Raw genomic sequence first — 12,708 nt, 5'->3', positions numbered from 1 at the left:
ATATATATATATTATATTTTTTTATTTTTTTAAGAGTGAATTGTGGTTTTGACCCTAACTGTAGGAAGGTTTAACCAAATGGAAGGTTTGAGATGATCCTAACTGTAGGAATGTTTATCGCTCGATTTGAAAGTGAGTCTCTCGTTCATGGAAGGAATCGAGATGAGATTTTAGTTGTGGTCCTAACTGTAGGAAGATTTGACCAAGTAAGAGTTTTGAGATGACCCTAACTGTAGGAATGTTTGATCGCTCGATTTGAAAGTGAGCCTCTCGTTTATTGAAGGAATCGAGAGGGGATTTTGGTTGTGGTCCTAACTGTAGGAAAATTTGACCAAATGAGAGTTTTAAGATGACCATAACTGTAGGAAGGTTTGATCGCTCAATTTAAAAGTGGGCCTCTCATTCATTGAAGGAATTGAGAGGGGAATTTGATTTTGGTCCTGACTGTAGGAGGGTTTGACCAATGTAATCAGTAGGAGTGGGAATACAAATCACAGTGGGAGTGTTGACTTGTACAGCTTACTCAGAGGGTGTTCCTGAGGGGTTTGATAATTATCAATGATCAGGAGATTAAAATTCCAAGTACTATGTCTAACAATAGGAATGTTGAGTGCACAGACATATCGGAAGTTTGAGTGGGAGTTTCTTATTCATTACCTTCTTGTAGTGACTGGGTTATCCCTAAGAATACACTATATAGATTTCTTTCGGGAACTTTCCGTTACATGAATCATTCATCCCCAGCTTCCTTCGCAAAACTGGTTCTAACATTGTACTCAGTTGCATGACTGGATTATCCTTAAGAATATTATGTATAAAAATTCTCCAAAAACTTCCCGTCAAAGATTAGAAATAGTTTAGACTTATATACCTATTGGAGTATGCAGGAGCAGTTTAACCTCATGCATCTGTTGGAGGATTGAGAAGCAGTTTATACTCGTATACTCTTCGGAGTGTTGGAATGAGCAGTTTATACTCTTATACTTATCAGAGTCATGAGAAACAGTTTATATTCGTATACTTTTCGGAGTCTTCATTCGACTTAATTGAGCATTATGACGCCGGCTTCAACCAAGGTTTGGATGCTCTTCATTCGACTTAATTGAGCATTATGACGCCGGCTTCAACCAAGGTTTGGATGCTATTCTTGAGAGCAAAGCAAGTCTTGGTAGGATGAATGATCCTCCTGTGATACGCACAGTACTTCAGATCCGTAGTGTTGTCAGTGATAATCACATTTTATTACAGTTTTATACCCTCATTATCTATTTTATATGAATAAATATACTACTAATAATTATTTTTATCTTTAATTGCAGGTTAATGAAGAATAAATCTCAAAACCCTCATCTCTCAACAAAAAGCCCATAATTTAATGAAGAAATGAAGCCATGAAGCCCAATGAATTCTTTCAAGTATTTAATGAAGAGATAAATCAAAGCCCAAGCCCAAGAGTCCAAGAAAAGCCCAATGTCCAAAGCCCAAAAACAAACAACAAGAAGAATCTGCGGAAAGCAAAAGGAGAAGGGCAGGCATCGATGCCTGCATCGATGGCGGCATCGATGCCTGCATCGATACCGACATCGATGCCTGCATCGATACGCTGGGCAGTTTGTTACGAATCTAAGGCTGAAATTTGTTGTTTTAAGATGGAGATGAAGAATTATTTAGAGGTTTGCATTTCTTTTCTTTTTCTCTTTTATTTCTCTTTTATTGCTTATTAGTTAGATTTATTTTCATGCTTGTAATTAGATTTTATTTTTCTTGTTAAATAGCCAAGAGGCTAGAACCCTCTTGCCTTAGATTTATTTCATGCTTATAGAGTAGATTTACTTTCTTGCATTTAATTCTTGCAAATTTATTTTGTAATTAGAGTTTGCAATTTATTTTGTAGTTAGATTTTAATTTTTTGTACTATTCACCTTAAGGCTAGAACCCTCTAGGGTTTAGTTTTTCTTTTTGTTTATTTTTATTTTGTTTGATTCGCCTTTAGGCTAGAACCCTCTAGGGAATCACCATTTTCTAAGAAGTGGGTTCAATTGTAGATTAACCCTATCTATAATTGAATCCACTATCTTTAACTTCTTATATTTTCTTTTATTCTAGAATTTTGTTCTTCATTCTTGATTTTTTTTATTTGTTTCTTGATATTATTCATTTTCCTTCTCACCTTATTGATCACACTCATTCTCTTTTACATCCACTCTCACTTACACTTTGCACCTATTCAAACACCATTTTCACTCTCATTATCTCTCCACAATCATATTCACTTATCACTCCTTTTTGTCACGCACACAACATAAGAACCGATTTTATATTTTCTCCTACAAAACACCTTCCTCATGGGATTGATATCTTAAATACTATAACTTGACACGGTTGTGCACTTGCAACCTTTTTGGTACATGTTTATGCCGCATCAAGTTTTTAGCGCCGTTGCCGGGGAAGGTGCTTAAGTAGGTTTTAATTATTTTGGTTCTTTAACTTGTGTGTTTTTTGTGAAGGAAACACTTGGAGCTTGAAGATCGCGGATTGGAGAGCTAGGATTTGAAGATTTGCTTTCGGGTAAGTTCTCTTTCTAGTTTTTAATTCCACCCTTTAGCTAATTCTTCACAATTAGAGACAATTAGGACTTTAAAAAAAAAGAAAGGATTTTATTGTTTGTTAACCATAATAAAATTCATCCTCCACTTTAACATTTACTAACAAGATAATAAATTCAAACAAATCCCCCCTTCTCATTTGTTTGATTGTTAACCCTAATAAAAAAAATTTCTTTTCCATCCTTTTTAGTTGCTTTTAATTCATAGGGTTGCATTTCATATAGTGTAGGAATTCACCAAGTGATTTGAGCATCTTGATTTGCCGCACACTTAAAACTATCTTTAAGGGCAAAAACCCATAATCAAGATAAGGTGAGGGATTTCATCACCCTTTCCTTAGCCCAAAAATCACTAATTCCTCACTTCACAAACCCAAGCCTAATAAAACTCATTAGACGTTGGCCCCTAAGGATTCGAGCTCAATAAGGAACAAGAAATCCTTAAGTGAACCGGTTTAAGTTTTCTCAGATTAGTTGGTGTCTAAGATAAGGTTTAGGGGTTGCGTAAAGCGCTCCGTAAGGAAAGATGTACTTAATTGATCTTTGATCACCCTCTAGTACTATCCTTACCTGGCTAACTACCTGGGTAAAACTTTTATCTTTTCACTGTAGGAGTTTTTGGTTAGGAGCTGGTCTAGTGAATTAGGCTAAACCCTAGAATTAGAGTGATTGAAAAGTGATTGTTTTGATTTGTTTTAGTTAAGATTTTTCTTTATCCTTTTCTTCTAAAAAAAAACTAATTTTTTTTCCTCTTAAAAAAATAAAAAAAATAAAAAATAATATTTTGGTGTATGCAACAGTGGGTTAGGGATAATACACATTGATTAATTCGCTTTGAACAAATCATAGAAATAGAGCATCCTAATCCACCCGTTCTTTATGATATGTGCTATCCCATTAGGAATGCAATCCCCTCGTGCATTAGGCTCCCCGAAACAAATGGAATAAATTTTGAGCTTAGACCGTAATACATAAACATGCTTCCCAAATTCCTTGGTAATGAAACAGAAGACGCATATATTTTTATTTCGGAATTTGAGGAAGTGTGTATTATGATTAAAATGAGAGAATTAAATGAAGATGCGGTTAAGCTTAGATTTATTCCATTTGCTCTTAAGGATAAAGCTAAAAAATGGCTGTACAGCTTACCAACAAATTCCATCTCAACTTGGGATGAATTTGTCACCGTTTTTCTTAAGAAATTTTTTCCTATTCATAAAACGGTAAAGCTTAGGAACAGCATTCAAAACTTTAAAATTATCCCGGGAGAACCTTTTTGGAAGTATTTTGACCGATTTAAAGATCTTCTCATCCAATGTCCTCATCACGGTTTAGAGAAATGGCGATTGTGCCAAATAATTTATGAGGGATTAGATTATTCTGCAAAAACTTCCTTAGAATCAATGTGCCATGGGGATTTCATGAGGAAAAATGCCGATAAAGCTTGGGAATTTCTAAAGAGTCTATCTGAGAAAACAATGCAATGGGAACATTGTGATGACAGGGTTTCATTAGTTCCCCATTCTAAGTCTAGTGGTCTTTCCTTGGAGTCAAACATTGCTTCTGAAGCGAAGATGGCGACGATTCTGCGAAGGTTAGAAGCTTTAGAAATTAAGGAACGAGTTCCAGCTCAAATCAATCATGTTTCTGCCTCAAGATGTCATAATTGTCTGTCTCCTACCCACGTTTCAGAGGAATGTCCTCTCCTAGGAAACAACAATTCATTAGAACAGATGAACGCTGCATTCCAGCATCCTAGAAATGATCCATTTTCTTCAACCTACAATCCAGGTTGGAGAAATTATCCTAACTTTGCATGGAATCTAGGAAATTCTCCCGGAACTCAAAATTTCACTCCTGCTTCGACCTAACATTTTTCTAGGGGAAACACAGTTCCGTTCAATTACCATTCACAATTTCAACAACCCAATCTACCGTATCAAAATCAGTCTCCTCTTCATCAAGCTGTAATTCAGACTCCTCACAATCCAGATCAGGATAAACGTCTCAATGTCTTGGAAAGGGGTTTAGAAACCATAATTAAGGCATCTACTCAAACCACGAATATGTTGACTCAAACGTCTAGCACGCTGAATTCCTTCATGCAATCAACCGGACAAATGTTCAACTCCAACACTCAAGCTATAGCTAGATTAGAATCCCAACTTAGTCAACTAGCTAGTGCCGTGTGTGAAAGAGAGAAAGGAAAATTTCTGAGTCAACCCATGGTTAACCCTAATAACACAGGATGCAGTTCATCCTATGAAGCTCAAGTGAATGCAATCCATTCACTTCGGTTAGGTAGACAGGTCGATAATCAAGTAAGAACTCCCCCAAGTCAAACTCTTGATCCTGTACAAATTTCTTCTCCTTCTCCTTCTGATGAATCTATTCAACAATCACTCCCTGCAGATGACCAAGAACCTGAAACCGAACCTGAGCCTGCTTTTGATAGGTTTAGACCGGTTGCTCCCTTCCCAGATAGACTCAGGTCTAGGAAACACTCTCCTCAGGAGGAGAAGATCCTAGAAACATTCAAGCAGGTTAATGTCAACATTCCTCTCTTAGATGTAATTGAACAAATTCCATCTTATGCTAAATTTTTAAAAGAATTGTGCACAAAGAAGAGGAGAATAAATGTTCCAAAGAAAGTCTTTTTAGCCGCCAATATCAGTGAAATGCTGTCAAATCCCATACCGTTGAAACGTAAAGATCCAGGTTCCCCCATCATTTCATGTATCATTGGTAATACTCACATTGATAAAGCGCTTTTAGACTTAGGGGCCAGTGTCAATTTGCTTCCTTATTCAGTCTATCAGCAATTGGGTCTAAGTGTACTGAACCCAACCAAATGCACCTTACAGTTGGCTGATAGATCTGTCAAGGTCCCTATGGGTGAGTTAGAGGATGTTCTGATTAAGGTTGGAGATTTTATTTTTCCAGTAGATTTTGTAGTCTTGAAAACACAGCCTGTTTCCAATCCCAAAGGACAGACACCTGTCATCTTAGGACGACCGTTCTTAGCCACTTCTAATGCTCTCATTAACTGTAGAACTGGTCAAATGAAGCTGTCCTTTGGGAATTTGACTGCTGATCTTAACATTTTTAATCCAGGGGACCAACCAAATAATCAGCCTCTAGAAATAAATTACATTCAGGATAGAGAAGAAGAAGAAGTAGAAGAAGAGTCTGATTTGAGTTTTGAGAAAATTTTTGTTGAAGAGTTAGAATTTTTAGAAGAAGCGGATCAGGTCCTTGAGAACAATAAAACTGTGTTAAACATGTGCTGCTCTGAATTAAATTTTAAAGAACTCTTTCTTGATGAACTTAGATTCTTGGAGAATAATCAACAACCAAATTTTCAGAACTTTACAGAAGAATTGGTTGTTAGAAAACAAAACTTCACAGTACAAGAGTCTAAGTTCATTAAGAAATGTAAAATGCATGACACCAATAATACCTATATTACCTTGTTGCAAGAATTACTGAACACCCTGAAATGCTTAAAAATTCACATTATTAATTATATCATTCTGAATTTGTTTAGAATACGGGGAAGAATTTTCAACAGCAAGGTAGGATTCAATGTAGAACAGGAACTCTTCATGTTGAATATTTCATTCTACATTGTTTATTTTGTTTATTTTAGAATAATAAAAAGAATTTATTCTTCTCTCATGTGAGAGTTTCTTGTTCAGTTTTCAAAAAAAAAGGAAAAAAAAGAAGAAAAAAAAGAAAAAAAAAGAGAGAGAAAAAAAAAGAATAAATTTTTGTTTACATCCCCCTCAGACCAAAGGTAATTACAGATTTTTATCAGCGGACCAAATGTAAGTGCTTCACTTCTTATCTGCTTTACTTTATACATCTTAGAGTTTGCATTGAGGACAATGCAAAATTTAGGTGTGGGGGTGGGAATTAGTTATTTTTTTCTCTTTATTTTATATTTTTAGTTACATTTTTTCCCTTTTTCTTTTAAAAAAATAATAAAAATATCATCACTTGCCAAATTAATAGAGTTATGTAATAATTGATTTATTTGATAAATTAAAAATTTTCTAATCCCTAGTTGGTTATTTACTTAAGTTCACTTTTTATGATAACTCTAAATAAATTTCTTAAGAAATGATTTTCAAAGTAGTATACTTTACTTAAGCCTTAACTTGGACTTTTATTTAAAATAATGAAATTTTTGCATGCTTAACTTAGAGTTGAAAATAATTTTTCAAAGTGTCTTGATTTACATATTTTTCAAAATATATATACATATACAAAAAAAAATTACAAAAGAAGAGTGCGAAAAATGGGCACCAAAAAAAAAATACTCTTGAATTCGAGGTGATTCTATCTTATAAAGCCTAAGTTGACCGAGTAATTAAGCCCAATGAGTATTTCCATACTTAATGACCTAAGCTCATTTGGGTTGGGATCCATTGGCCCAAAACTCGTTAAATGGTCACTTAGAAACCCCGTTAAAGTAGAAAAAAAAATCACCAAGAAAGAAAGAGTTCAAAAAAAAAAATTAAAAAAAAACTAATAAATATTTTATAATTGTATATATGGTCTTGGAAAATATTTTTAATCAAGCAACTTGAAAATTATTTAAAACAAAGAGTTAGCATGTTCTTTTTTTAAACTTTTAAATTAAATTTCTAAGTTTGGCTTGGTTTTGTATTGCTACAATGAGAAGATTTTCTTAAAAATATACCTTAGAGTTATATATAAAAATGTTTTCTTGAGTGATAACTGGCTCCAATTAGATTATCTAAAAGTTATCAGATGAATTTAGTTATTTACTGACTTCGTTAATTTGGCAAGTTGACTGAATTTTGTGGGTATATTCACTGCAAACCCTTACGAGACTACAACTCGTCCACTAGGGTAACCTAGGGGTTTAAAGGCTTGTTGTATACGCTAAATACAACCGCGATTCCTGCGAAAGTGAGTTAGGATTTTTCTTTTTATTTTATTTCTTTGCTAGAGGACTAGCAAAAGTTTAGGTGTGGGGTATTTGATAATCATATTTTATTACAGTTTTATACCCTCATTATCTATTTTATATGAATAAATATACTACTAATAATTGTTTTTATCTTTAATTGCAGGTTAATGAAGAATAAATCTCAAACTCTCATCTCTCAACAAAAACCCATTGATTAAATGAAGAAATGAAGCAAAGAAGCCCATTGGAAAATCAATTTCCAAATTATCCAAAAGCCCAAAATGAAGTCGTGTAGCCTGTAGAAGCCGAAGATAATCAAAAATCCAATATGAAAAGAAATCATATTCAAAATTTCACCACTTTAAATATTTCTTCTCTTTGTTGGATGATGAAGATGGAGATGAAGAATTATTTAGAGGTTTGCATTTCTTTTCTTTTTCTCTTTTATTTCTCTTTTATTGCTTATTAGTTAGATTTATTTTCATGCTTGTAATTAGATTTTATTTTTCTTGTTAAATAGTCAAGATGCTAGAACCCTCTTGCCTTAGATTTATTTCATGCTTATAGCGTAGATTTACTTTCTTGCATTTAATTCTTGCAAATTTATTATGTAATTAGAGTTTGCAATTTATTTTGTAGTTAGATTTTAATTTCTTGCACTATTCACCTTGAGGCTAGAACCCTCTAGAGTTTAGTTTTTCTTTTTGTTTATTTTTATTTTGTTTGATTCGCCTTTAGGCTAGAACCCTCTAGGGAATCACCCTTTTCTAAGAAGTGGGTTCAATTGTAGATTAACCATATCTATAATTGAATCCACCATCTTTAACTTCTTATATTTTCTTTTATTCTAGAATTTTGTTCTTCATTCTTGATTTTTTTTATTTGTTTCTTGATTTTATTCATTTTCCTTCTCACCTTATTGATCACACTCATTCTCTTTTACATCCACTCTCACTTACACTTTGCACCTATTCAAACACCATTTTCACTCTCATTATCTCTCCACAATCACATTCACTTATCACTCCTTTTTGTCACGCACACAACATAAGAACCGATTTTATATTTTCTCCTACAAAACACCTTCCTCGTGGGATCGATATCTTAAATACTATAACTTGACACGGTTGTGCACTTGCAACCTTTTTGGTACATGTTTATGCCGCATCAGTCAGCTTCCTCCTGATTTGTGATAGGTGGCAGCTTGATCTTGTTGTTTTTAAGGAGGGACTCGAAGATGGCTAGAATGTTTTCGTCTTTGAAAGAGTACTCTTTTTAAAGTCTCGGATCCGAAGTATTTTGCTACCTTTGGGGTTATTGTTGTGACGTTTGATTAACATCAACAACTAATGCAGATGCCTTTCCCTTACCACGGGAGGTCAAGTTTGAGTTCGGAGGATTAGCTGTTGGTTGTCTCCTCTCGGCCTTCTTCCTTCTGAGGAAGCATTCGGCCCGCTCTCCGTGCATCTTCAACTCTTTCCAGGTAATGGAGGATGCTACTCCCATAACCTCCAACACGTCCAAAGAGAGGTTGTTGTGATAGGTTTGGAGGATGAAGTCCTCTGTGATCGGATCTCGATAGTTCATCGTCTTATTCCAAAAGCGCTTGGTGAAGTTGTCGACCACCTCTTCGTCTTCCTATTTCTCCTCGAAGAGCATTCTGATTGATATCTCGGCATTATCGTCAAAGAAGTGGGCGAGGAACAAGTTCTCCAGGTCGCCCCAGCTGCTGGTGCTTCCAGGCTTGAGACGGTGGTATCAATCAAAGGCGGGCTCGTGAAGGGTGCTTACAAATGACCGAACCATTAGGGATTCATTCTCAGAAATCACGCCCAAGTGAGACTTGAAGTAAATCAGGTGCTGAGTGAGCGAGCCCTTCCCATCAAACGGCGTGAAGTTGATCAGGTTGAACTTCATCGGGTACGGGATCAAATCTCACTCCCTTGGGTCGAAATACCAGTCATTTTTACCTCTCGAGCAGACATTAGAGCATTGATTTTGCTCTTGAGTTCTTTTATTTTCTCATCCTCGCTCTTATCAGGCCTTGGACGATTCTTAATAGGAGCAACGGGGCTACCCCTAGTATTGTCATCTTCAGTAGGACCACCCTCAGCATCATTGTTTTCAATAGTGACACCCCCAGCATTTTGGTCAACGGGAGGGTCATCTGCATTGATGTGTTAATCCATGTCTGAATCACTACCTGCTTGGTTAGCAGTGTTGCGACGGCTGGATTCACTAAATTGATTGGACAGAGCCCAAATCTGTTGGTCATGCTCTTCCTTCATCCGTTGCATAGCCATTTCTATTTCAATCTTGAATGTCTCTTTCTGCTTGGTTAGATCATCCTCGAGAATTTTGGCGATTTGCTCGGTGTTGATCATGAATGCCTCGTGGGATTGTCCTGGGCTGGACACCATTTTATTAGAAGCGACTGCAGAGTTGGCATCTGATGCTACATCATCCGAGGATAATCCTCTCTGCATTCTCTGATAATCTCTTTGTCTAATAGTTCTCGATCTCAACCGGGTTAGACGATGTGATATAAGCGGGTCAAAGCTAGAAGGTCGAATCGACTTTCCCTTATCAGCCACATTTATTATGACTTTTGAAAGTCCGTCACCTTGAACGACCTATTGTTTCTTGCAAAAATATTTTTGCTTGGACTTAGTCGCTCCGTTAGAGATCCTCTCAAATACCGAGACCCTCTGTGGAGCGGTCTTAGGATAGCTACATACTGATAATACTATCCTGATTATCTTGGTACACCGACAATGAAAGTCTATCTCCCGAGAATCTCTCTTTCGAGGTCTGTTCGTACCCCCAGCTCGATAGTACAACTCATCAGCATAATGACCAGAGCAATCTATTGCATGTTGGCATAACTTCTCAGGTATAACGTCGTCGTCTGACGAAGACGTTTCCTTCTGAGGACTTTTGCCTTAATGGCGTTCTCAAGAGTCACATGTTTGGAGCCACACTTTCGTGAACGTGAGACCTTAACGGGCTCTTGTACACTGACCCCCAGTCCAAGGCGGTCAGTTACAGGAGTTTCCCATTATAGAAAGGCTCTGACTTATTGTAAGGGCGTGTGCAACCCCCAGCTCGAGTAGTTGCTCGGGGTTCAGTCACCGGACCCAAATGCTTTTTGATCGAAACTTTGCCTCGATCCTTGTGCAAAGGACCCAACCCCCCCGCCATTAGCTTCTTGCTTTTGAACAAATCCATGCTGCCGTGAGGCTTCACTAGAAGTATTGGATCAATTAGAGCAGGGGCAGAACTCGATGGAGCAGGGGCGGAATGTCTCCTGTCTTGGCCCTGGCGCGGGTAAGACCTACGGTTGGGAGGATCAGACTTGAGTGACCCACGACATAGAGCATCAGACTTGAGTGACCCGCGAGCTGGAGGGTCAGACTTGAGTGACCCACGGCATGGAAGGTCGGACTTGAGTAACCCGCGAGCTGGATGGTTAGACTTGGGTGATCCATGAGCTGGAGGGTCAGATTTGGGTAACCCGCGGGCTAGAGGGTCAGACTTGGGTGACTCACAGGCTGGAGGGTCAGACTTGGGTGACCCGCGGCTTGGAGGGTAGGACTTGAGTGACCCACGGCTTGGCGGGTCGGATTTGAGTGACCCGCGACTTGGCGGGTCGGACTTGAGTGACCCGTGGCTTGGAGGGTCGTCGGATTTGAGTGACCCGCGACTTGGCGGGTCGGACTTGAGTGACCCGTGGCTTGGAGGGTCAGATTGAAGTGACCCGTATTTTTTGATCTTTTCGACCGATGTTTCGTACTTTGGCGTCCAAATTTGATGCAGTCTTGGTTGTTTCTTGGTTATGTCCTTTTTTTGCATCTTTTGTGCCTTTTGCACAAGAATTCGCATGTGCGCAAACAGTGCACGGCTCTTTTGGATGCGTTCCTCAAGGGTTAAATGAGTCCTTCTGACTTGGATCCATTCATTCGTTGAGTACTTAGAGGGTTGGTCATTCGCCCGCTGTTGGGACGCTCGACGCTCCTTGAATTTTAGATCCGCTTCATAGTGGATCCCGTCTACGGGCTTCAAAACCTTAGCGCCTTGGCGCGCGAGGCATTAGTGTCGCCTTTGGAGAGCTCTTTTCGATAAAGTAGGCGCGCCTTCAGTACTCAACTCCTTGATTAAGGACGAGTTCAGATCTGCAGATCCGGCCTTGTTGGAGGCCGGAAGGGCGTTGCAAGGCGTGATTGCGGTAGCAATAAGGGCGTTGATCTTCCTGCGCTTGCGAATGGAGGAGGATCTAGAGGAGGAGGACGATAGATACTCCTCGAACTTTTGTTGTTCAACCTCATACTCGATCTCCTCGTCAACAGGGATCCGGATCCATGGTTGCGACACGATAGCTTCGGCAGCGAAGCTATTAGCTCAACTGTGGTCGTCAGCGTGTTTGGATTAAAGTTGATGTTTTTATTGCTATCGAATCTATTACAACTTTGATCGTTATAATAAACTCAAATAAATAAGAAAATGTCTATCTTTTTATAAGATCTCCTTATACAATAAAAATATAAAAAGTACAACTCTTGTCAAACAACACAACAAATGTTTATCACCTGCTACTTGCGTGGGAACTTCGCATGTGCCGGGGATGTTGATATTCGTGGACCATCGCAGATCAGATCCGGTTGACAAATTAAGTTGATCAAAGCTCTTACTTCACGAAGGAAGTAATCGCTGCAGCGATGATCCTGACCAAGCGAGATCACAGCTCTTCTCGAGATTAAGACTAAGCTTAAATCCGGAGGAATAGGGGATGCGTCTCAGATCTCTCGAACTCCACTCTTTATGCACAGAAGATCGCCAAGATCTGCTAACCCTTGCTGTAAATTCGTGGCTCCATTCTCCAATTCGGAAGTGTTTCGCCCTCTTGATCTCCCTCCCCCCGTGAACTGAGCCCCTAGGCCTGTATTTCTAGGCTTCGGATGCAGGTATTTGGATGAGGATGAGTGATTTGGCCTTATCTTCAGTCAATAACGGCCTAATCACGTTTGTGAAAGATATCAAGTCAGTTGGGAACCCCTAGAACAGATAAATCTGATCGAAACAGCCTGAAAACCGTCAAAAACGTGTTTGGGGGTAGGATCTGCGCGACGGGCTCTGCCAACCCGCGGGGGCGCGGGTCGGACACATC

This window comes from Asparagus officinalis, unplaced genomic scaffold, assembly GCF_001876935.1.
Source record: "Asparagus officinalis unplaced genomic scaffold, Aspof.V1 AsparagusV1_Un43, whole genome shotgun sequence".
Lineage (NCBI taxonomy): Eukaryota > Viridiplantae > Streptophyta > Magnoliopsida > Asparagales > Asparagaceae > Asparagus > Asparagus officinalis.
This window is presented reverse-complemented; position numbering follows the sequence as displayed.